This window comes from Moschus berezovskii, chromosome 1 (genome assembly GCF_049115385.1).
Source record: "Moschus berezovskii isolate FMDL1 chromosome 1, NW_MosBer_1.0, whole genome shotgun sequence".
NCBI lineage: Eukaryota > Metazoa > Chordata > Mammalia > Artiodactyla > Moschidae > Moschus > Moschus berezovskii.
The window spans coordinates 80,392,164-80,416,899 of NC_142460.1; the positions used below are offsets into that span (position 1 = coordinate 80,392,164).

The window sequence follows — 24,736 nt, forward strand, 5'->3', positions numbered from 1 at the left end:
ATTTCTTCACACAAACATATAAAAGAGTCAAGAAGAACGGAACGACAAAAAGATTTTCATACCCTTCCATCATACCTGAGTTACCCTGTGAACTGGCAGAGAATCACAAGAACTGTTTTGAGAGTGAACATTCCATTTCTTCAATTGGGACTGCTTTGAAACAAAATTGAATGGAAAGAAAAGGTTTCTTCAGAGGTGACAGGAGCTGTGCTCACTGCTCTTCCTTCCATAACCTCTGCAAAAGAAGAGTTTAAAAAATGTCCCTGAAGCCCAAACCTGCAGAAACTCTAGGCCTGTGGCTTTCACCCCTTCCTGGGTATAACTGTGAGGACTTCCCTGGTAGCTTGGACTGTAAAGAAACTGCCTGCAATGCAGGAGACCCAGGTTCGATCCCTGGGTTGGGAAGATCCCCTGGATCATGGCAACCCAGTTCAGTATTCTTGCCTGGGGAATCCCATGGACAAAAGAGCCTGGCGAGCTACAGTTCATGGGGGTCACAAAGAGTCGGATATGACCTAGCAACTAACACTTTCACTTCTTCTTTTGGGTATAATTGTAAGGGCTTGCATTGATTTTAAGTGTTCTATTTTCCACTGACATTCAAATGAGACTCCTCCCTCATCTAATCAGTTACTTTGATTTCTTGATCTTAAAACTCATTCTTCAATGTTTTCTACAATTCTTCAACATTAATAATAATTTCCTATAGTAACTGTGGTTCTTTTTCTTTCCCTGGTGATATATTTATCATCTATTACACAAACCTCCTCTTTGCTTCCCCCCTTTGCACCACCAGCTCTGACATCTTAAATTTTCATTTGACATACTGCTTACCTAAATTATTTCATGTGTGTTCCCATCCATGGAAATTCATTTTTGTGTGACATAAATCCCTACCCTATTCTATTTCACAGTAATAAAACTTTATACTGAATTGCCAAAGAGATAGGTAACCAACCACGCAGTTTAAATTAAGTGCAAGATACACATGTTTGAATATTCTTCTCTCTGTCTGAGATGTGTAGGGACAGGTCCTGTTTGTGTCTGAGCACTCTGTCATCCTACTCAAACTGTTGGAGTTAAATCACATAAGAACAGTTTTCTCACTTTGAGTCAAAAGTAACTTCTGTTATGAAAAATAAAAAGCACTGTAATGAAATCATATGTGCATTAAAAAACTCTTATAAATAATGGTTATGATTCAGTACAGTCTATGAAAGCAGCACTTCATGACTTGAGCACATGCCAGTGAGATTAAAACTCATCCAGGGTTGGCATTCTCATTGATTGCTGTCCCTCAGCACCTTCCATGGTTTCTAGTCCTTGTCCATGCTAACCTTTGCTAGCTGTTGTAGCCATGGTAAATATCCTGTTTATTGGATTTTATTAGCATTTTAAATTTTGACATTTGGAAAAAGTACCATCTTCCTTCTTTTTTCATCCTGTCATTTTTAATGTATAAGTGTCCAGGCTTTTTCCAATTTTAAGTTTCTTTCTCCTAGCTTCAGAAAATTATAATTTTGGGAAGTCACAATTATATTGCTAGTTTGTGGCCAGAACATATCAACCTCATACAACAAAATTTTAGTCAGAGGCATTATTCATACAACTTAAGCACCAAAGTTTAATTCTGTCTTAGGTATTTGGCATTTTTGGTGAAATGAGTTTTGTTTTGAATCACCCATTTAACTATGTTGATTCTCCACCTCTTTTGGTGATATAATAGTTATAATGCTAGATATCTGCACAGCACTATGAAGGTTTCAAGGTGCTGTCATATACTCAGTTCTTATTTAATGCTCAATGTGTTTTGTTATAAGCAATCAGATATTACAGCCACTTTTGAGATAAAGAAACACAGAAACAGAGTATTAATATTACTCTGGATCACACATGACTGGCAGCAAGACCAGAACCAACTCCAGGGTTCTTTCCACTGCATGCACTCATGTGTGTGTGCTAAGTCGCATCAGTCATGTCTGACTCTTTGTGACCCTATGGACTGTAGCCCACCAGGCTCCTCTGTCCACTGGATTATCTAGGCAAGAAATATTAGAGTGGGTTGCTATGCCCTCCTCCAGGAGATCATCCCAACCCAGGGATCGTATCCACGTCTCTCACATCTCCTATACTGACAGGTAGTTTCTTTACCACTAGCGGCACCTGGGAAGCCCTCTTTCCACTACATTATTATTATCATTAACATTTATTTACCACTGCATACTTATTATTTATTGCTTTTTAATTATCCAACCATCATGTCCTTCTCATCATGACACGGATATACTTAACCTATTTTATCTGATCTCTTTCCTAGGTTGTATCCACCCTTCCAGTTCTTCACGGCCCTCACTAGACTGTGAACTACTTGAGGACAATATTTCATCCATGTTTGTATTGCTAGCCCCTGGTGAGATCCTACCATGTGTTTGTAAATGTTCACCTTCTCTTAGTTGTAAACTGTTTTCAACAGATGAATTAAAAAAAAAATGACATAAAGGTTAGTATTATCTGAGAGGAAGGCATTTCATCCACGTCACAAGTAGGAGAATGGAAAAATCAAGAGTGAGTAGGTTTCTTTGAGAACATCAGTGAGTCAGTGACAGAGATGTGAACAAAAACAATCCAGGGATCTTGATGCTCATGTTACATCTCTACCACCACAGTCGAACTTACTGGGACCAGACAGACTGTGGGACTGTGCAGGCAGCATGAATATAGTATTTCCACATCCCTTGTGCAGGCTATAATTGTTTAAAAGAACTGTGGCAAACTGGACATTTTGTTCCCTTCTAATTTATCTGTGTTCCTGCAGCCATGTCTTCACTTCTAAACACTAATCACTTCTCTAGGTGAGCTTAAGTGCCTAATTATTAAGAGCCCTCCAAATTTCTAGTGCCATCTTGAATATAGTTAGTGCCCTTTCTGTCCCATTTGCCCCCTGTGCTTGGTACTGAATCAGTGTAGCAAATAACCCTAATGAAGAATCATGACACAGGGTTAATTTTACAAATTAAGCAATTCCTTTAGTTTTTATGTCGATTCCTTTCATCTTTGAATCCCCATCCTCCATTTGCTTAAAATACATCCTACTGTGAAACTGAAAAAACAATGTTACTCTGACAGTTCAAAGGGAAATTACTGAAACCTAGGCTATTTTCTACAGATTCTTGTCACCTGTAAACTCTTGCATGTAGCATCAGATAACCCAGTCTTCCAGGGAATGGTAGGACAATACATTAGGAGATTTAATATTAATCTGTAGAATCCCAGATTTATTCCTGTCCAGGTTAAGTGCTCTTTTCGTTATTATAGCAAAAAATAATACAAAAAATCTATTACAACCATTAATGGAGGCTTAAAATATTAACTTCCATAGCTTTAACCCAATATCTATAATTAAATGCAAAAAATGCTAAGTTAATGCAATGTTAAGGTTGAGCTTCTAATTGCACAAAAATCATGAAATTTAAAATTAAGGTTTCTAGTGCCACTATCTTGTTATTTCTGCAACATTCCTCATATAATTTTCTGCAATATAGGTTTCATTTAAATGTGTCTGTGATAGAGTTCCTAAGAAAGAATATAAAGTACAATAGGCTTGAATTCAACTCATAGATGTCTGCTTAGAGCTTTATATAATCAAAAGTACTGGGAAAATGCAATTAGTTTTAAGTTACAATGCCCCATTTGTGTGATTATCATGTTCTTGTTTAGGAATTTGTCCATTTCCCCTATAAATCCTTTAACCATCACTTCTAGCCATCCCTTGGAGAAGAAAAGACAATTTATGTAAAAACAATTAACCTGTGGGCTGGGATAGTACATATGGGTCTGTTCTTTGAACATTTGACAGAAGGTATTCATGTGAAACTACGACTTAAGAGAGTATATCAGAATATTCAAGTTTATGGGTAAATTTAATAGATAAACCAAGACTCTGGGGATGGTTCGATAGGGATTCAAGTCTTTTTAATTCTACTTACTAGCCAAGGTGACTTTGAGCCAATTATTTAACCTCTCTGAGTCTTATTATTAGAGTAATTATACCCACTTCGTAACGTTATCGTGAAGATTAAATGAAGTGACGTATGTCACACAGGTTTTGTAAAGCTCTCTTGGAATTTATAGTACCATTTCAACTACTGCCATTACAGAATGAATAACCATAATATAACCATCATTTGGTTGTCCATGTGTATTTCTGAAACACAAAATTATCATTTAGATTTATTCTATTAAAAGGTATATCAGTTCAGTTCAGTTCAGTCGCTCAGTCGTGTCCGATAGTGCTGTGTTTTATATATATATATATTTTTATAATAGTTCCCTTAGGATAGGTATGTGTCTGTGGCTTATTACTGAGCATCCAGATGTGTTCAATACATGATGCATCAGGTACATCAGCTAACTCTGAAGGCAAATGAGTGAAATGAATTCCTGGATATTGAGGTGCCATGCTCAATATTTTCTTCAAATGTTATGAAACAGTTGTGTCTAAAGAAAGAATATGCTTGAGAAATTCTAGTCCAACATGAAATTTAGAGAGCAAGTTATAAATCATAAATATGAGGACTTAAAGCTAAAGTGCCACCTCAACCAAAACAATAATAAAAACTCCTAAGTGCATTCTGGCAGGCATAAATAAAAGCAGCAAAAAACCCTGTTGTGGACGATGCAGAGCCCAGGAAGGCAACCAAGTGAGTAAACAGTAAGGCAGGATTATCCTCATTTGGGAGGAATCCATTCCAGACAGGAATTAAGGGGGAGGGGGAGAGGGAAGGAGAAAGGAGGTTGGGAGGAAGGGATTTTGCATCTAAAAGCAGCTAAGTTACTTTGTGGAATGAAAAGGAAATTTGCTTTTCCCTGTCAACAGTAATCTTGTTCGAGGTCTAGCAGACAGGTACAGAAAAGACACATGTGTTCCACCTACTTGGCTTTTCTCTTCTGGCAGTGGGGTATACAGGCAAGGTTCAGGTTAATCAAACCCACTCAGAGTAACATGGCCAAATTCCCTTCCAAAGGTACAAATACATATTCTTCAATAGCTTTATTCAATAGGCTGATAATTTATTGCACAGTTCCTGGCACATTCACAGCCAAACGGATTTGCTCCTGGGTGTACTACAATGTAATAAGTGGATTTAAATGAAAGGTAGGGAGATTCATACTGAAGCCATGAATCATAATTGATAATTACTGAAAGCAAAAAGGTTTGCACACATGTGATACCCAGAAAAACATAAATAACCAAAATTTCTGGACCCTATTGGCTTTTCCTGTGTTAAAACAGTGGTAGAGATGAGATTTCAAACCGGGGAGTAGCTGGATCAATGATGTCAGCATCACGTATAATCTCTGACTTCCTGTGATGTGGAGCAAATTCACCTATCTTCTCAGTACTTCATTTTCTTACCAATTAATAAACTGACTATAAAACCTTTAAGTTAAGTTAAGAAGTTAAGTGAAGTCGCTCAGTCGTGTCCGACTCTTAGCCACCCCATGGACTGCAGCCTACCAGACTCCTCCGTCCATGGGATTTTCCAGGCAATAGTATTGGAGTGGATTGCCATTTCCTTTTCCAGGGGATCTTCCCAACCTAGGGATCGAACCCAGGTCTCCCGCATTGCAGACAGACGCTTTACCATCTGAGCCACCAGGGAAGTCCATAATAAAACCTTTAGCTAATATAATTTCTATTAGAAAGTGGCCTGTTTCCAGAATAAGCCAAGGACCCTAGCTACCTAAACCCAAAGACTTATATTCTCCAAGCTTTTTAGCAATATCAGCATATATTTATAATATTGCTGCTGCTGCTAAGTCACTTCATTCGTGTCCGACTCTGTGTGACCCCATGGACAGTAGCCCACCAGGCTCCCCCGTCTCTGGAATTTTCCAGGCAAGAGTACTGGAGTGGGGTGCCATTGCCTTATCCATTATAATATTACAGTTAACTCTTTTAAGACTAAGAAAGCAGTTAAGGTTTCAATGGTCATAAAGAAAGCAATGGCTATTTTCCGAGAAAGGCAAGACTTTTCTTTCTATGATAGTTTAACTCAAAAACTTTTGAAGTCCTTTTCTTTAAAGATTCTCATAATTTACCTTTGAGAGTAAGCATGAAAAATCTCAGGAAATGAGTAAATATTGTTAGTTTAAACACCTCCCTCCCCACTCCAGGAAACCTCACAAAACTAGATGACAAACAAATTGGAGGTATTTCATTAATTCACTCAGCAACAATTTAACGAGCACCTGCTATGTCTGACATAGCAGTGAACCAAAGCGTTCATAGACAGCACACAGCACCATCACCCAGTACCACGAAGGCCAGACTAGTCATAGTTAGGCTCAGTGGTTTTGGTTATAAGGGAAATGAAGTTCAAAACAGTGATCATTTAAGTTTTATTTGATTAAGAATTAGTAATAATCATTTATATCATTTAAGTGTTTGTCTACAAATGATCTCCTTGCTAAAATGCTGAGAATTGCCACCTAGAGCCATTTTTGAAATAATGAAAACAAATCTGTGAAAAAAAAAAAAACCAGTGATGTGGGTGAAGAAATCTATTTTATTTTAAAAAAGTCACATTACCTAAGACCAAAAACTTAAATGAAAAGTGTTCTTAAAAACTAGATTTTTATCTCCCAGCTATGTTGAAAACTTTTTCATTCAGCCTGTATTTAGTGTTTACTGATGAAAGTGAAAGAGGAGAGTGAAAAAGTTGGCTTGAAGCTCAACATTCAGAAAACAAAGATCATGGCATCTGGTCCCATCACTTCATGGGAAATAGATGGAAAAACAGTGGAAATAGTGTCAGATTTTATTTTTTTGGGCTCCAAAATCACTGTGGATGCTGATTGTAGCCATGAAATTAAAAGACGCTTACTCCTTGGAAGGAAAGTTATGACCAACCTAGATAGTATATTAAAAAGCAGAGACATTACTTTGCCAACCAAGGCCCGTCTAGTCAAGGCTGTGATTTTTCCAGTGGTCATGTATGGATGTGAGAGTTGGAAAGCTGATCACCGAAGAATTGATGCTTTTGAACTGTGGTGCTGGAGAAGACTCTTGAGAGTCCCTTGGACTGCAAGGAGATCCAACCAGTCCATTCTAAAGGAGATCAGTCCTGGGTGTTCACTGGAAGGACTGATGCTAAAGCTGAAACTCTAATACTTTGGCTGCCTCATGCGACGAGTTGACTCACTGAAAAGACTCTCATGCTGGGAGGGAGACGACAGAGAATGAGATGGCTGGATGGCATCACCGACTCTGTGGACATGAGTTTGAGTGAACTCCGAGAGTTGGTGATGGACAGGGAGGCCTGGCGTGCTGTGATTCATGGGGTTGCAAAGAGTCGGACACGACTGAGTGACTGAACTGAACTGAATAGAACATGGAAGAAAGTATCTCTAGGAACTTCTTTTATTCCATCAATATATTGAGAGGAATGACTACCTATTTCAAGCAGTTTTCATGAAGAAACTCTGTCAGAAAACTAAAATAAAGTGGCTCATGAAGTTGATACATAGGTTAAATAAAATACCCTGCTCATACTCCTTCTTTCTCCTTGGAATGGCAAAATCCATGAGAATCCCTGGATATGAAGGAGGGAAAACTGCTTTGGATATTTACGCACCTGGCTAGGCTAATGAAAAAGGAACACGAACCTCACTGTTACTGGATGCTTCCAGATGGCCTTTCGTATATAACAAAGAGGACTGCTAGTAACTTTAGAGTGTTTAGAATAAAATCCATTTATTCTCTTTTTGGGGTAATCTGAACATTGCCCTTCTCAGGACTTTCTGTTTCCCACATAAACTACCATTTGTGAACCACTTTATAGTTTGCAAAATGATTTCACGTGTGTTGTGTTGTTCAGTTAGAAGGCAGCAGAGTGGGACTAAGAGAAACGGCTTTGGCACCGGAGAGATCAGGCTGTTTACCAGTCACCTACTGGCTGTGTCCTGTGTGCAAACTGCTTGGTCACTTTAAACCTTTTTCTCACATGTAAATTGGGATAATAATGCCTACCTTGCAGTGAGGTAGAGGTTAGCTATGGTGCTGGTAAAGTGTGATTGTCATCGACAACCCGTTGCAGGGACACCAAAGGCTTCTCAATAGTCTGCTTCTCTTTATCAGGCTGGAGGAAGGGGTTCTAGCCCATTACTTAAGAGTACATAATCCAAGCCTCTAGTTAAAGTAATGGTCTCTTCAAATCTTTGATCTGAACCATCTTCATAAAACGTTTCTTTAATTCATGGCCAAAACAGACCTTCTATATACTCTCAGATAGACAGCCCTTCTTTGGGAGCAAGATATAAAATTTAATTCTAGGTCTTTTTTAACCCTGCAACTATGTTCCCTGAAGCAATCCATGTGCTGCCATCAGATTTTATTAGGTGGGCTAAAACAGAGTCAGAAGGAGATTTTCTTACATAATAGCTGTCCCTAAGAGACCTTCAGAGAGTCAGTTAAAGTTTTCTAATGAAGAATTTTTGAGATCCATAAGTACAGGGAAAATCCTGATGGCCTCTCTCCCTTCCTGGTTCATTGATAATTCTCAAACATGGGGCTGGCACAACTAGAGTAAAATTCTGCAGAGTGTAAAGTGGTGGGTGCAGATGTTTTCAGAGCCAGTCAGTCTCTGGCAACCGACTGAGTCACACTTGTGCTTTGCTGCCCACTTATATCTTCAGAGAGCAGCCTGGGCGGGGATGCTCATCAGATGTGCTCATTTAAGGACAAACCCATTTGAATATTATAACAACATTTGGCAAACTTCCTCTACCGAATGGTGAACCTGGCCCACTGCCTCTGAGAACTATTGCTTGGCTAGGAAACATAGGTCCTTTGATGTTCTTCACATGGTAGACCATATTCAAGGCCTCCCGACTAATAAGTCTTGCTCCTCAATCATTTTCAAGCTCTTGACCTGAACCAGTGGGTTACAGATGTGTGGTGCATCCTTTGGCAACATATGGCTATTTTCAATCATGTCTGGAGAATCCAGATGTCTTACTGAGATCCAGTGGTCACAGGCTTCATTAGGAAGAAAGCAAATGTCTACTGAAGAAGTTCTATTTGGAGAATTCTGCACCGTACTTAACACTCTCTACCCCCTTCAGATGTTTATAAGTCTTTCTGGGAATTAGGAGCAACAAAACCTATACAGGCAACACTGCTTAACACTTACAGATCAACACACAAGGGAGTACAAACAGGATATATAAAGACTTCAGGGTAATAGGACAACAGAGGATGTGGAAGGGAGTGACGGATCTACATTTTCTAAAGTGAGAGAGAAGAGCACCCCAGAGTGGAGAGAGAGCGTGGATCAGGGCATGGAGATGGGAAAGGACCAGCTCACCGACCCCTGATGTAGAGAGCACAGGGGAATCAGAGCAGGAGGGACACTGTGGGTGCGTGAGGAACTGACTCACTTGGTCACAGAGACTGCCAAGATGCCAACCAAACCCTTGTTCCTTCTGCTTTGGGGGAGACAGAAGTTAATGGTGACCTTGGTGTTGGGGAGGAAAGAGAGGCCAAGGAGAATAAGTGTTACTAGAGGAGCTGACAATCAGAGGATGAATTGGGATTTTAATCTTGAGATAGAAAAGCAGAAGAGTAGTATCCTAAACCAAGAAAATGAGATAAAGAAATGATGGGTGACAGCAATGATTTTAGACGCTTAAAAGACTGTTTTCTGAAAACAGCCTGAAGGAAAGTTGGCCTATTTCTATTGGTTCAGAAAGGAGATGAGAGCCATTTTCTCCAAGCCCGCTGTGAGGTCCTGAAAATAAACAGAAGAAAAAGGACAACTCAAGAGATGTTGGGACAGAACTAGAATTTAGTGACTGATTAAATGGGAAGTGAAGGGCAAAAGAGAATTTTAGAATGATACTAATCTTAGGGCCTGAGGAAAGGGTCTAAAGGATAGTAATTAGAAAAGAAAGTAGATTCCTGGAGTGGAAGATGCTGTGGGCAGTGATGGGATATCTAAATGATTAGGGGTGTGTGTGTGTGTGTAAATTATAGACACACAGATTTAGAAGTAAAGCCCTCTTTTCTTTAATGTTACATAACAGCTTACAACTTTAATTCAGCTACCTAATTTTTTTATTAAACAAGTATTTATGAAGGACCTATATGTGTGAAAGGTTTACAATACAACTATGTGTAAAGTTTATATTAAAGAGACATAAAAGTTCCATCACTCAATGGTAAAATGGTTTAAACGTTTGCAACGTTATGTAAAGAGTACATTTTCATTTTTTACATTCATTTTCTATTGTTTGTAATTCTCGGGCCACCAATAGAGCAGTGCTTTCATCAGTGATAGATGTGCCATCTCGACATAATTTATAATCAAGTAATTTGTATTAGTATACTTGGATATCTTTTTTTTCCCTCTCAAATAGCATTTATGCATTTAAATGAAGCCAGTGAATAAGATGTCTTTTGGTTATTGCAGGTTTAAATTTCTACCCAGATCAGTCCTGATTAGAAACCATGCAGCTCCCGGAAAGGATACATGTCTACATACACACTGTCTGCCTCACATGAGTTTTGGCCTCATGGCCATTGTATTAGAACTACTATCAATAACATTGTGAATTCCTGCCTGTTTAGGGTTGAGAGGAAAAAGCAAAATACACACTTATTTTGCACAAAGCAATGTGCAAGAATCCAATGGCTGTAGCCTCTGTTCATCCTCAATTCAGGTGGGATGGAAAGCCATGGGGAGCTGACCGACACCCCTCTACTAATCTCTTACATCATCTCCCTTCTCTCATGCAACTGATGTCTAAGGAGCCGCAGAGCCTCAGGCTATCAGTCAGTCTCAGAGTCAGGTTCACCTATAAGTATATCAAAAGGAAGTCAAGTTTTTTTAAAAAAAAAAAAAAAAAACATGGCTGGATTCTTTCTTAACCATTAATATAAAGGAAGAAGAGCATAAGAAATGGATGTAGAAATCTTATTTCTTTATAACTATTGAGACCTGAAAACCTACTTTGAAGAAAACTAGTCATGGAAAAGAAAATAACTTTTTCACAGTGGTTAAAAAGTACCCAAAGAAATAAACAAACATATGAAAGCCTCTTAATATACCAAGGTATTACTATATTTATTTCTGACCTTTGGCTACTGAGAAAATATGAAGGATGACAATTCTATAGCTATTCTATATAATGGCAGATGCTCCTCTTATTCAAGGAAACAAAATCCTTTTATGACATTTCACTAAATGTCTATCCAACCAAAGAGCATTTTATGTGTTCATTTTAGATAGTCTTATTCACCAGTCCTTATAACTATAAATAAGACCTTACCTTAAGCAGTCCACCTCGTGTGTGTGTTGAATATTTTCTTCAAGTGTTAATTTTACAGTACTTGATGTAGTAGAGTGAGACAATTATATACAATTCTATCAGTCCCATATTTATATTTCCCTTTCTAAAATATATTTAAATTCACGGCAAAATTCTGTTACGTGTTCAATGTATATCCTCACTGTTTTTTTTCCACCATGGTACTATTACTGGTACCAAAATGGCCCCTCATGTCTTAAGTTTATATAGTGCAATCCATTCTCTACTATAGTATCATTTTCTTTTTGTAAACAGAAATTTGGCTTTCACATAGCAATTTCCACCGAACTATAAAAGTGCTAATGATGCCCAATTTAGGACATAAACAATTTACTACTGTCCTCCTTTGAGCCTTTCTCTTTTTTAATTTCTCTAACTCATTACACAAAGAATATTCTTTCCTGTAAAGCTATGGACAGAGTCGATTTCATAACGGGTTACAAATTGACATTTTTAGAACTGATGCTGATATCAGACTTTAGGTTAACCTATCAGTTAAGAAATATACTTTGTACATGACACTTTTCTTGATTGAGCAATTGACTCCAAATATCCTACTTTTATTTTGCTTTTCTCACTTTCCTTTCTACTTCTATTTAACTGTATCTTCTTTATTTTTTTAATCAATCATCACATCTGATCCTATTTTTCTTATGCAATTAAGGTATCTCCTGAGTACATTTTAATTCAGTAATTAGTTGTATTTGTATCACTTAATCCATAGTTTGCTTGATTACTTGCCTAAAGCACACATATTTATCAAATTGACTAACATTCACTGTGAATAAACCAAAGTCCAAATTGCAAGTGGATTTGTCTATAGCTTTGTATAAGCAAGGCACTAGATAAGACTGCTGCTGCTGCTGCTGCTAAGTCACTTCAGTCGTGTCCAACTCTGTGTGACCCCACTGACGGCAGCCCACCAGGCTCCCCCGTCCCTGGGATTCTCCAGGCAAGAACACTGGAGTGGGTTGCCATTTCCTTCTCCAGACTACCATTCTTTAACTCTGTTTCCTCTTCACTTATAGAGGAAGCCTTGAAGACAATAAATGTGTTGTTTTAGCTTTGTAATTTTTTTTGGTTATCCTTAAGGACAAAAATTATAATTTCTTACTTTTTGGTTTCATACTTGATCTCTTTATTTTCTCCCAGTTTTCTTCCATCTTAAAAATCATAATTCATGAGTTATCTTTTGAACACACAGAGCTTAAGATAAATTTTTCTAAAGAGGATCTGGAGTAAAAGATGCCTAAATTTAAGAAACAAAGGGAGCTTATAGCTTACTTTTATTGTCTTTCTAATTTTGGATATAAAGATGCCTTTATTTATAAGTCTGTCCTTTAAGTAGTACGGAAGACTCTCAAGAATTTCCTATTTAAAATGAAAGAGATTCAATTTGAGTTATACTATTTATTGAGAATTTACTATGTCTAAGACATTAAGTAAACTTATTTCACTTGAAGAATTTGCATCTAGCAGAGGACTCAGACTCATACCAGATGATGATGAAAATTAAGTACTAAGTTTCATACAAGCACCACCAAAAATTTGTAGGGAGAGGGGTGCCTAGGAGCAATCAGTGACCTTTGTTAGAGAGAAAGGTGAAAAGAAGTAGGCATGAAGGATTGCGTAAAAGTAATGAACTTTGAGATGGACAGACAGAATAGCACAATGGTTGAGTATGGATATTTTCAGTTGAGATTCCTGGGTTTAAATCCTGGCTCTGCCACAAGCCACCTGTCTAGCTTCCTTTCCTGTGTTTCTATTTGGGCTTCTCTGGCGGCTCAGAGGGTAAAGAATCTGCATGCAGTGAAGGAGACCTGTGTTCTATCCCTGGGTTAGGAAGATCCCCTGGAGAAGGGTATGGCTACCCACCCCAATATTCTTGCCTGGAGAATCCCTTGGGCAGAGGAGCCTGGGGAGCTATAGTCCACGGGGTCACAAAGAGTCGGACACAACTGAGAAACTAACGCTTTCACACTTTAAAGACAGACAACATTTGACATATGGAAATGAAGAAAGGGTATATATGCAATCAAGTGAAGGAAAGAACATTAGGTCAAAAGCGAGATATTCAGGGATAGAAAGTGCTCTTCTATGGAAACCACAGATGATATTTCAGATTTTACTCTTAAAAACTATTTTAAGCAAAGTTCCACTCATTATGTGGTATTCATTGTAAAATTTTCTCCTAGCCTATAAGGTACATTACTAGTGAAGCCAGAACCACTCCAGTACTCTTGCCTGGAAAATCCCATGGATGGAGGAGCCTGGTAGGCTGCAGTCCACGGGGTCGCTAAGAGTCAGACACGACTGAACGACTTCACTTTGACTTTTCATTTTCATGCATTGGAGAAGGAAATGGCAACCCACTCCAGTATTCTTGCCTGGAGAATCCCAGGGACGGGGGAGCCTGGCGGGCTGCTGTCTATGGGGTCACACAGAGTCAGACACGACTGAAGTGACTTAGCAGTGAAGCCAGAAAGGAAGTAAGTAGATTTGAGGTTGTCACAGGACATATCCTGATTGTGCCTCAGATGTTTCTGTAAACTTCTAATACCGTCTTTAAAGAAATAAACCTCACAGAACTTTTATTGTTTTAGAACACTTTTAATTCCATAAATAAATGGAAACATCTGAAGCTAAAAATATGGAGATTCTAGATACCTAGTATCTATTTCCTATTAGAGCTTAACTATATTTCCTTATTATTTTTGTCTCTAGCTAAAGTTCCGGAGAAGGCAATGGCAAGCCACTCCAGTACTCTTGCCTAGAAAATCCCATGGATGGAGGAGCCTGGTAGGCTGCAGTCCATGGGGTCGCTAAGGGTCGGACACGGCTGAGCGACTTCACTTTCACTTTTCACTTTCACACATTGGAGAAGGAAATGGCAACCCACTCCAGTGTTCTTGCCTGGAGAATCCCAGGGACAGGGGAGCCTGGTGGGCTTCCGTCTATGGGGTCACACAGAGTCGGACACGACTGAAGTGACTTAGCAGCAGCAGCAGCTAAAGTTCTCTGGCAACAGACATCAAGGTAGAAGACCTCATGAGTTATGAAATCTAATCCAAAAAGATGATGGAGTCAAGGACAGTAGCACCTTTTTAAACTTTTTATTTGAATCCTCCTGATTTTTTACTTCCTTAAATCATTCACTACTCTATTCTACTTTACAACCATTGAAATAATAGAAAAGTTACAGATTCAGTAAATGTCCCTGTGGCCTATTTCCAAGCAGCCCAACATTAATGGGGGAAGTAAAGGCAAAAGAGCTTTGTCTCTGACATGAGTTTCTAAACAATATAATTATGGTTCACTCTATGGTTATAAGCTTTAGGAGCTGCCACAAAAAAGTCTCTGCTGCAGATGTGGCCACTGGCTGCTATCCCCAGCAATCTGATACATGTTTGTTGTTTTAAACACACACGTGCATGCATGACCATGCACACGCGCGCGCGCGCGCACACACACACACACACACACACACACAGTCTTCTTGTATTTTGCAGAGTAGGATGAAGCTGGACACAAAGGTCAGGTATTCCAATATGGTTTCTTTCTATTTGCTTGTTCATAACCATGGTGGAAGCTTACACATTTGATGCGTGTGAAGACTGTGTCTATTACCGTGTTACATTTCTGACCTCAGAATTATTTTTTTCAACAATGCTATTTTATATAAGCACAACAAAATAAGTCCAAGCTGACTACTGATGTTGGGTCACTTCAAGAAGTGTCTTAAATATAGCTTCAAAAATTTACCTTCTCTCTAAATGTAGTTTTATTTCATGGGACAGTTATATGGTATCTTTCAAGAAAGTGAGAATAATGCCTCATGTTTAACTGGGCATTTAGACTTGAGAAGTAATCTAGTCTAAGACTTTACTATAATACCATGTCTATTGTCATAGATATCCATGACAATATAAAAGACCTTAAGAACTCCAGCATTTTGTTTGCTACATAGCTCTAGGATGTGGCAAATAAAGTATTAAAACTTCATGAGATAGTAGCTCAATTTTTACTAATTCCTGGCATGTACATTAAGCTATTTTGCAGGAAAAATGTAATAAATTGAAGTATAATTTAACTTCTATTTTCCCAAACACTTAGCCTCCTCTTACCATCTTTCCTAAAGTATTTCTTTGATCCTTAGAAAATCAGTGAAAAAAATCAGGATTTTGTGTTTGATTATGTGTACATTTATTAATAGCATACTGGGCTTCCCTTTTCTGATAATACTAGAGATTAATTATGGCTTTCCTAATCCAACCTTAGTATTAGATAGGTAAATTTTATTAGTTAAAATTAGCACCATAAATTCACAGTGTAACTTATCTGGTACATTCCTTCTACTCTAGTTTGAAAATATGCTGTTCAGGGCTGAATGGCTCAAATATAATCAGGTTTTATATTTAGAGAAGCAAACTCTATACTTGTATGTGACCCCATCAACAATTAACTATGTCCTAATGGAATTAATACAGCATACGAGTTCAGAATTGGGTAGATGAGAAGAGGAAGGGAGAATGAAACTCATTCACTCCCTTGCCAGGTTCTGCAAAATAGCTTCCTTATTCCCACAATGTGACATTTCTCTTCCTTATTTCCAGCATAGTTAAGGTCAGTAGCCCTAAAAATCTTCTACATAGAGATTTACATGATTCCACTAAAAACATAAAGATGAGCTTGAGGTAAAAAAAAAAAATGATGTCGCCTGCTAAATTGTAGTGTCAAGATGGAACAGTTACCAAGCAAAATTTTGAAGATTTAGTCACACTTCATGCTACCTTTCTATCCTTGTCTGCTTCACAGATTTGAGGATGGGGGTCACAGCTAGTTTATCCCTTTTGGTTAGAAAGCCTTTCCAGATGAGGTCATCATTTTCATTACTCTGTTTCTTTCTCTCTCACCAGAGTGTCTTTCTAGAGGCAACGGAGGACCTCTTTAGTGAAATATTGAAGGCAGGGGATGCCTCGAATGATTAAAAGACACAAAGCTTTCCCATCGCACTTGTTCTTTTTTCTGTAAGGAGATGAGGTAATATATAATCTCCTTCCTATATTACTACCACAAGGGCAATTTGTGGGAGGAAGAGATGGATTTCTGGGAGTAAAATCCTATTGCATGGCCAGGGCTATTTTCAGAAGGGCTTATCTTCAATATCCTCATTTCAGAATTGGTCTCTTTGCTCAGAGCAGTAACTCGGGCAACACTGAGAACCCCTATCTTCAAGGCAGGAATGAAAGTTATTTACTTGTTGTTGGAAAACCTGATAAAGAAAAAGGAAGATGCGAAAACGAGCGATACTGCTACAATAAGGTGATGTATATGAATAGGTGTCACATCCTCTGCTATTTCTCATGTGGCTTGTGTTGCATACCTCTATTTACTCTTCTGCTCTGCTGTTTCTCCCACTGGGCAGCCCACATGTGTAATCTAGATAGACAACTAGTTTGTTCATACATAATTAAATAGTCTCTAGTAGAAGGAGATATTTTTATCTTTTTAATACCTCAATACTTGCTTCAAGTAGGAACAGTTACAGAGAGAACCTTCCCATGTGTCTGATTCTTTGGGACCCCATGGACCATAGGCTGCCAGGCAGCTCTGTCCATAGAATTTTCCAGGGAAGAATACTGGAGTGGGCTGCCATTTCCTCCTTCAGGAGATCTTCCCAACCCAGGGATCTTCCCAACCCAGGGATCGAACTTGCGTCTCCTGTGGCTCCTCTATTGGCAGGCAGATTCTTTTTCACTGTGCCACCTGGGAAGGCTGAACCTTACCACAGAACATAGAATTTGCACTTGCCAAAGATATCACTACACATGTAAATTAGAAACTAATCATTACTTCCTTTCTGGATACAGTGGCAGCTTTGCTTCAGAGTTTATGTTGAAATATACATTTTTATGAAATATTTCTCACTGCAGTCTGCATCAATTTAGGAGTATCAAACATTGATTCCCAGTCCTCTCATACCTCAAAACCAAAGAGAGGGAAGAGCTGAAAAAGGTAATTGACAAATACCTGGACTTTCTTACATTTTAAGAGGCCAGTTGTATTTGTAAATTCCTGATTAAAAAACCTGACAATCATCATTGCCAGACTATTCCTGGACTTCTTCATCATATACTTTTCCCTAAAGTCTCTCAAAGAACTGAAAGGCATCCAGAGATTAAAATAAACTTGACAATCATGTTGCAACTCAAACAGATCCTGATTCTTTTCGTCACTTTTTAATTCATTGCAGATGGTGTAAATGGGATGTTTACTGGCTGGCAGGTAATGAGTCTTGTTGTAGATAATAGTGATGGACGGGCTCTCATGCCTGTTGACAGCCCAGCATCTCAGCTGCTGTATATGGCTATCACCTATTGCTTCGTAGCACGCACAATATCGTGACAGGATGCAAAGCCAAGTCCATTTCTCTCAATAGAAACGATTATTGATACATCTGAATCTCACTAGTCACATATGAGTTGCACTGATTTCATCCTCACTGTCCACACGGGTAGACAGTCTAAGATGTGATCTAATGTCTACTGCTCTAAAAGGAAAATGTAATCTGTTTAAACATCCAAACACTCTTCTTCCCAGGTACTGCCATTCATCACAACTGTCAGTGCTTCTGTGGAAGAGTAATGACCCTCAGGCATGGGATAATGCTCCATAGGGGCCTTATGAATGCCACTGCCAAGCACAGAAATTGATCGGTTTTCAGTGGAGCTGGTATGTGCATCATGAAAGACCTGCACTTACTCACTAAATTACAAGTGGCTGTTTACTCCTTATACAATAAAGCCTGGGTTAGGGAGCCACAGACCCTGCTGACTTTAATTGTCCCAAACATGTGAGCACTAGATTTGGGCCTGTCAGTGAGATAGATTTAAACAGCTTGAAACTGAAAGTTGGATCAGAGTCATTCAAAAATGCATTGGGAAATAACGTAGGTACTGTTGCCTTCCATTCTTTTTTTTTTTTCCTTTATTCTCTCCAACCATGGAAGGTAACAACATCCCACTTTCCAATACAAACACAATTTTTAAAATTGTAAGCATAGGGTAAGCATGCCTATGAAAAGTTAATTCTTTGTTTACTTCCCTCCATTTCTGGATTGCTCATGCATTGTTTCTACAAAGTAGGATAAAGAAGAACAGTTACATAGTACGAACTTGTGATTTTCAAAATATCTCCCAACAGCTCTATTTCCACATTCAACCTATATTGACCTTTTCCTTTAAATCCTCCCTACACTCCCAATCTCATCTACGTTTACTATCAAATCTCCTTGGGAGATAGGCTAACTTGCACTCTATAAACTATTCATACCTTGGTAAATGCTCTATTATTTGAAAGTTTTATTCCAAATATATCTCTTCCTCAGCTAATATACCTTTAATTTTAAATTTCTGTTCAATCTTTTTTTGCCAATAACTTCAACAGCATCAAACATTTAATGACTGCAGTTTATTTTTCAGTTAATAAGTTTTGGTAGTTCTATTACTAGCTCATGATATTTTTATTCTTTTCTTTTTTATAAGGGGGTAGAGATAGCCAAAACTGGAGGGACAATAAAAGATACCCTTCAGAATGTCACATGTATGTTAATTTACAAGACACTGGTTGGTCTTGCCTTGAAAATTGTTTCTCAATGTGTATGTGGTGAATGGCTCGACATAAACAAAGGAAACGAAATCCTTTACTCATATTGGCTCATTCCATTTTAAGAAAATCCACTATACAGTGAATGGATCCTTATGAAATCATTACAGTTAGGAGAGCTCTTTCTACTTGAGAGTTCTCTGTTCCTTTGGCAGTTCAGTGTTATGCCCAACTTAACTACATGTTTTGTGTTCACAATTTTCTGATTATTAATATCTCTAATGATGGGACTCAGACATTTTCCTGGGAAGAGAGACTTACAATTAGAGAGATCTTAATAATTAATGAAATATACCAATGAGATAATGAAATTGGAAGCTCTCAGTATACTGCCAGAGATGAAGAAATCTTTTTGAGAATTAGGAATATGCTAGAAGACAAAAGATCAGATAGTGAACTGAGTTGAGTGACCTTTGATGTAAAGTGTCAGCTAGAAATGTCAATCCAATTCAAGACTGGATACAAAGGGACATTGTGTCTCTGAGCAGAGAGGTATTAAGTTACCTGATTATCTTCTCTGGAAGAATGCATTATGCTTTAGACACTTTTATTACCTGAAAGATGTAGACAAATCAGGAAAGATTAACAACCAGTTTTATTAGGAGGTAGCAGATGAGCTAGTCTGAATAGCACTGGTTGTTAAAAGTTCTGTATTCTCTTCCCAGCTTTGATATGCTCTCACGTGGGAATAGTCATTCCTGAAATTTAGATAGGATAATTTATATTCTGTTCCCCAGAGAAAGGAAAGTTTGGGAACTGAAGGGAGGGAAGGGTTTAAAATAGCAGGAAGACCTGGGGCGGCATAAGGGCAGGAAGTTCTATTATAAGATTTCAACTTTAATTAAAACAACAAAACAACAACAACCATTTTGTTAAGCTTTCATTTAAATAAGCTCAGTACATTTAGTATGTGCAATATGTCTTTCATATTTAGTACCTAATTGTTTTTGGTACATGGAATAAGATTATTCCATAATACTAAACTATTATGTGCATGTTTCCCTGGAAATGTAATTTACAAGGTCATTCTAGAAACTTTGATTATGAAATTCAATATCACTATCAGCTAGTCACCCTTAATTCTAGTGCGGCTTTCTCATCTCTTTTACACATGCCCTGAAGCTGTAACCTCTGGTTTCATAGGAACATCCCATTGGAAAAGGCTCCTGCTCCTTGCCTTCTAAATTATTTTCTAGATATATTTTAAAAAACAACTGCATATCTTACCAATTAATACCATTTATGAATATTATTGAGAAATGATTCATATAATTTTCTAATTAGTGAAAATAAGTTGTCCAGAAGCTAACAATAAATTACCATTTTTACACAGGCCATTATTCCTGGGTATATTTATTATGATTTACCATTTATTAAAGGGTTTCTATTGGCTGACAAAGTATAATAGAGCTAATCTTCTTTCAAGGAATGAGGATGACTCAATAACATCCCAATACATTGTACTAATACCTATCCCAGGACTTCATTTTTAATTCTATTGGGAAACACCTCCAAACATAATTTATTTCTTTTCTGATGTTCATTCAAATTCATTTGCCCCTAAACATTGTAGTTATCTTCTCTGTAGACTACTTTGACGGGTAGAGTGGTGAAGAATCAGGACATTTCAATTCACTTTTAAAAGTAGCAGAAGAAGGGTTTAGATGACAAGTTATCTTAGGCAAACTTTAGGAGACGAGGCAGACTTATGATGACCAAGCTCTCAATCACTCCCTTACCTATTGAGGTGCTCAGTTGCTGGTGACTTTCTCAGTTACTTTAACGATCTTCTCCCCACCAAATAACTCTGCTTCATTTGCAAACACTGTTGGACTGTGTTCACATTTCCTTTTCCTCTTCCTCTAAGGAAGAATGTTTTTAGGCCAAAATAATCCTTGAATAGACCAAAGACGGGAATGCTATACATCATAAATCAGTTTCGGCTCTCTTGGCTACTCAACATAAGATATCGCAAAATCTCCATGAAGTAATATATTACACTGTCATGAGATTATTTCCTATCTTCAGTTTTGGAAATTTTCTTAACTATTACTGGGAATTACTTCTCTTCTTGCTCCCCTACTCTTCATTATCTCTATAGAGCAAAGACAGTGATTTCCTCAAATGTGAAATCAAATTCTATTACATCAATCTCCAATAGCTGCCCACCACCATGAGATGAAGATTCAGACTTCTCACTTTGAAGCCTGCATAATCTGGTTTCCAACTTCTTTTCTGATCACATCTCCAATATATGTCTGCTTATTCCCTGACCTCATTTCATAATTCACGTGCCTAACTCACTTTAGGCTCAGACTCTTTGCTGTTGCTATTCCAGTTTCCTCCAGATCTTCACATGACTGGTTTCTAACATCACTTGAGTCTCATCCAGAGGCCATCTTTGTACACGCTATATCTGTTAGGCTATACTCTTCTTTTCTTCATTTCACTTATCAATGTGTGCTAGTATGTCTACGTATTTATTAACTCTATCCCCTAACTAGAATGTTCCATGAGGAAAGAACACCTGTAAGTCCAGGTCACTATTATATTTCCAGTGCCTAGAATAGTCGGGGTTCAATAAATACTTGCTGAATGAAGGAGAAAAGAGAGACTGAGCAACAACAGAATGAATACTGGAGGGTGCTTTTCATCCCAATGGATCTTTAAACGAACCTCAAATGCCTAAAAAACAACAATGCACTTTCCTAGCACATTAGCATCAAAATTGCTAATTTTACTAATTAGAAGACTAGGCCTCAATGTACATTAATGACTGGCACAAAATCATGTGACAAATAAGGATTTCACAATTCTGATCTTAAATTATGTCAGATGAATTAGTCCCACAGTGTTTTTCTTAGAAGAAAGTGTAAACCAGGGGTAATTAATCTGAGGTCCAACATTAGGCTTTAGGTGGTCTGTGAATCCTCTGAAAAGGTATTATGTCATCTTTTGGGGAGAGGGTCCACAGCTTTCACCAAAATTTCAAAGGAAATCGTAAATGGGAGGAGGCTAGGAAACCTTTCAAGCAATAGCATTGTAAAGCACTATGCTGTCCCACCCCTTCCTCCAGATAGTGCTATTATGTTCTTTTGAATACAAAGATGCTAGGTAGCAAGTTTCAACCACTGCCTATTTGAGTGTTTTTTTCATACTCTTTGTCTGTGTCTATTAGGTAAAGCTCACTTTGCCCTACAGCATTCTTACAGTTTTAAGACTGACACTTTTTGGAAAGAGATACATGCCTACATCCTCAATTCTCCTAAAATACCTTTGACCAGTTGGGATTCAATCTCATTTTCACCTGAATATGTTATATGCAATCATTTTTAAATTCTCTGGCATTTATTAATTACAAAATTTGGGGAAAAATTTAATCCAAGTCCTAGAAGGTTCAAATGAAATAACACTGGGTAAAAGAATAACATAGTAGCAAAATAAACAGAAAAACTGGGCATGCTGAACCATATGAAACTGCTGTTTCTGTAAGTCAAAACGGATGAATATTCACAAAGTGAAATGGTTCAACCCATGGGTTGTTAACTGCTATTGTACTCTCCAAATCTCCCTTCCTGTAAACATTTCTATTCATGTGAAATGTATTGTGGGTAAATGGTGCTTGGGGGTGGGGTTGAATTTGCCCATTATTTTAATTCATAATGCATCAGTTCAGTTCAGTTCAGTTCAGTTGCTCAGTCGTGTCCGACTCTTAGCGACCCCATGAAACACAGCACACCAGGCCTCCCTGTCCATCACCAACTTCCGGAGTTCACTCAAACTCATGTCCATCGAGTCGGTGATGCCATCCAGCCATCTCATTCTCTGTCGTCCCCGTCTCCTCCTGCCCCCAATCGCTCCCAGCATCAGAGTCTTTTCCAGTGAGTCAACTCGTCGCATGAGGTGGCCAAAGTATTGGAGTTTCAGCTTTAGCATAAATACTTCCAATGAACACCCAGGATTGATCTCCTTTAGAATGGACTGGTTGGATCTCCTTGCAGTCCAAGGGACTCTCAAGAGTCTTCTCCAGCACCACAGTTCAAAAGCATCAATTCTTCGGCGATCAGCTTTCTTCACAGTCCAACTCTCACATCCATACATGACCACAGGAAAAACCATAGCCTTGACTAGACGGACCTTGGTTGGCAAAGTAATGTCTCTGCTTTTTAATATGCTATCTAGGCTGGTCATAACTTTCCTTCAGTTCAGTTCAGTTCAGTCGCTCAGTCGTGTCCGACTCTCCGCGACCCCAGGAATCACAGCACACCAGGCCTCCCTGTCCATCACCAACTCCCGGAGTTCACTCAAACTCATGTCCACAGAGTCGGTGATGCCATCCAGCCATCTCATTCTCTGTCGTCCCCTTCTCCTCCCGCCCCCAACCTTTCCCAGCATCAGAGTCTTTTCCAGTGAGTCAACTCGTCGCATGAGGTGGCCAAAGTATTGCAGTTTCAGTTTTAGCATCAGTCCCTCCAATGAACATCCAGGATTGATCTCCTTTAGAATGGACTAGTTGGATCTCCTTGCAGTATAAGGGACTCTCAAGAGTCTTCTCCAACACCACAGTTCAAAAGCATCAATTCTTCGGCAATCAGCTTTCTTCACAGTCCAACTCTCACATCCATACATGACCACGGGAAAAACCATTGCCTTGACTAGACGGACCTTGGTTGGCAAAGTAATGTCTCTGCTTTTTAATATACTAACTTTCCTTGTTCTGTTCTGTTCAGTCGCTCAGTCGTGTCCGACTCTTTGTGACCCCGTGGACTGTGGCCTACCAGGCTTCTCCATCCATGGGATTCTCCAGGCAAGAATACTGGAGTGGGTTACCATTTCCTTCTCCAGGGGATCTTCCCGACCCAGGGATTGAACCCAGGTCTCCCGCATTGGAGGCAGACGCGTTAACCTCTGAGCCACCAGGGAAGCCCTAACTTTCCTTCAGTTCAGTCAGTCAGTTCAGTCGCTCAGTCGTGTCCGACTCTCCGCGACCCCATGAATCACAGCACGCCAGGCCTCCCTGTCCATCACCAACTCCTGGAGTACACTCAAACTCATGTCCACAGAGTCGGTGATGCCATCCAGCCATCTCATTCTCCGTCGTCCCCTTCTCCTCCCGCCCCCAACCTTTCCCAGCATCAGAGTCTTTTCCAGTGAGTCAACTCGTCGCATGAGGTGGCCAAAGTATTGCAGTTTCAGCTTTAGCATCAGTCCCTCCAATGAACATCCAGGATTGATCTCCTCTAGAATGGACTGGTTGGATCTCCTTGCAGTATAAGGGACTCTCAAGAGTCTTCTCCAACACCACAGTTCAAAAGCATCGATTCTTCGGCGATCAGCCTTCTTCACAGTCCAACTCTCACAACCATACATGACCACGGGAAAAACCATTGCCTTGACTAGACGGACTTAATTCTTACCATAGCAGGTACCTCCAAATGACAGACAGCCTGGAGAATAGGTATTAAAAAACTAAATTCACAGAGGCTTATTTTTCTCATACCCAGATGCACTTTTAACTGGAAAAGTTTTAAATGGATGTCAAATCCATGGAGCAAGCTTGTGGGGACCATATTGGTTTCCTATTGTTGCTGTAACTAAGTACCACAATGTTAATGTCTCAAACAATTCTGTTAGAGTTTTGGAGGTCAGAAATCCTTAAATCAAGGTGTCAGTGGATTGCATCTTTCTGGAGATTCTAAGA

At 38.8% G+C, this 24,736-nt stretch overlaps 1 protein-coding gene across 23 annotated transcripts in view; it reads right to left on the reverse strand.

Moving 5' to 3' along the window:
• The window catches only part of ZBTB20 (zinc finger and BTB domain containing 20), an 891,891-nt gene that overhangs the window by 235,973 nt on the left and 631,182 nt on the right, over nucleotides 1-24,736 (reverse strand). The window contains exon 1 of one of the 23 annotated variants that reach the window (XM_055430571.2): nucleotides 76-24,079. The exons of the other annotated variants lie outside the window; for them this stretch is intronic. The gene's annotated coding sequence lies outside the window, so the exon portion shown is untranslated. Of the gene's footprint in view, nucleotides 1-75; nucleotides 24,080-24,736 lie in introns of those variants that run through there. 23 annotated transcript variants of the gene reach the window in all.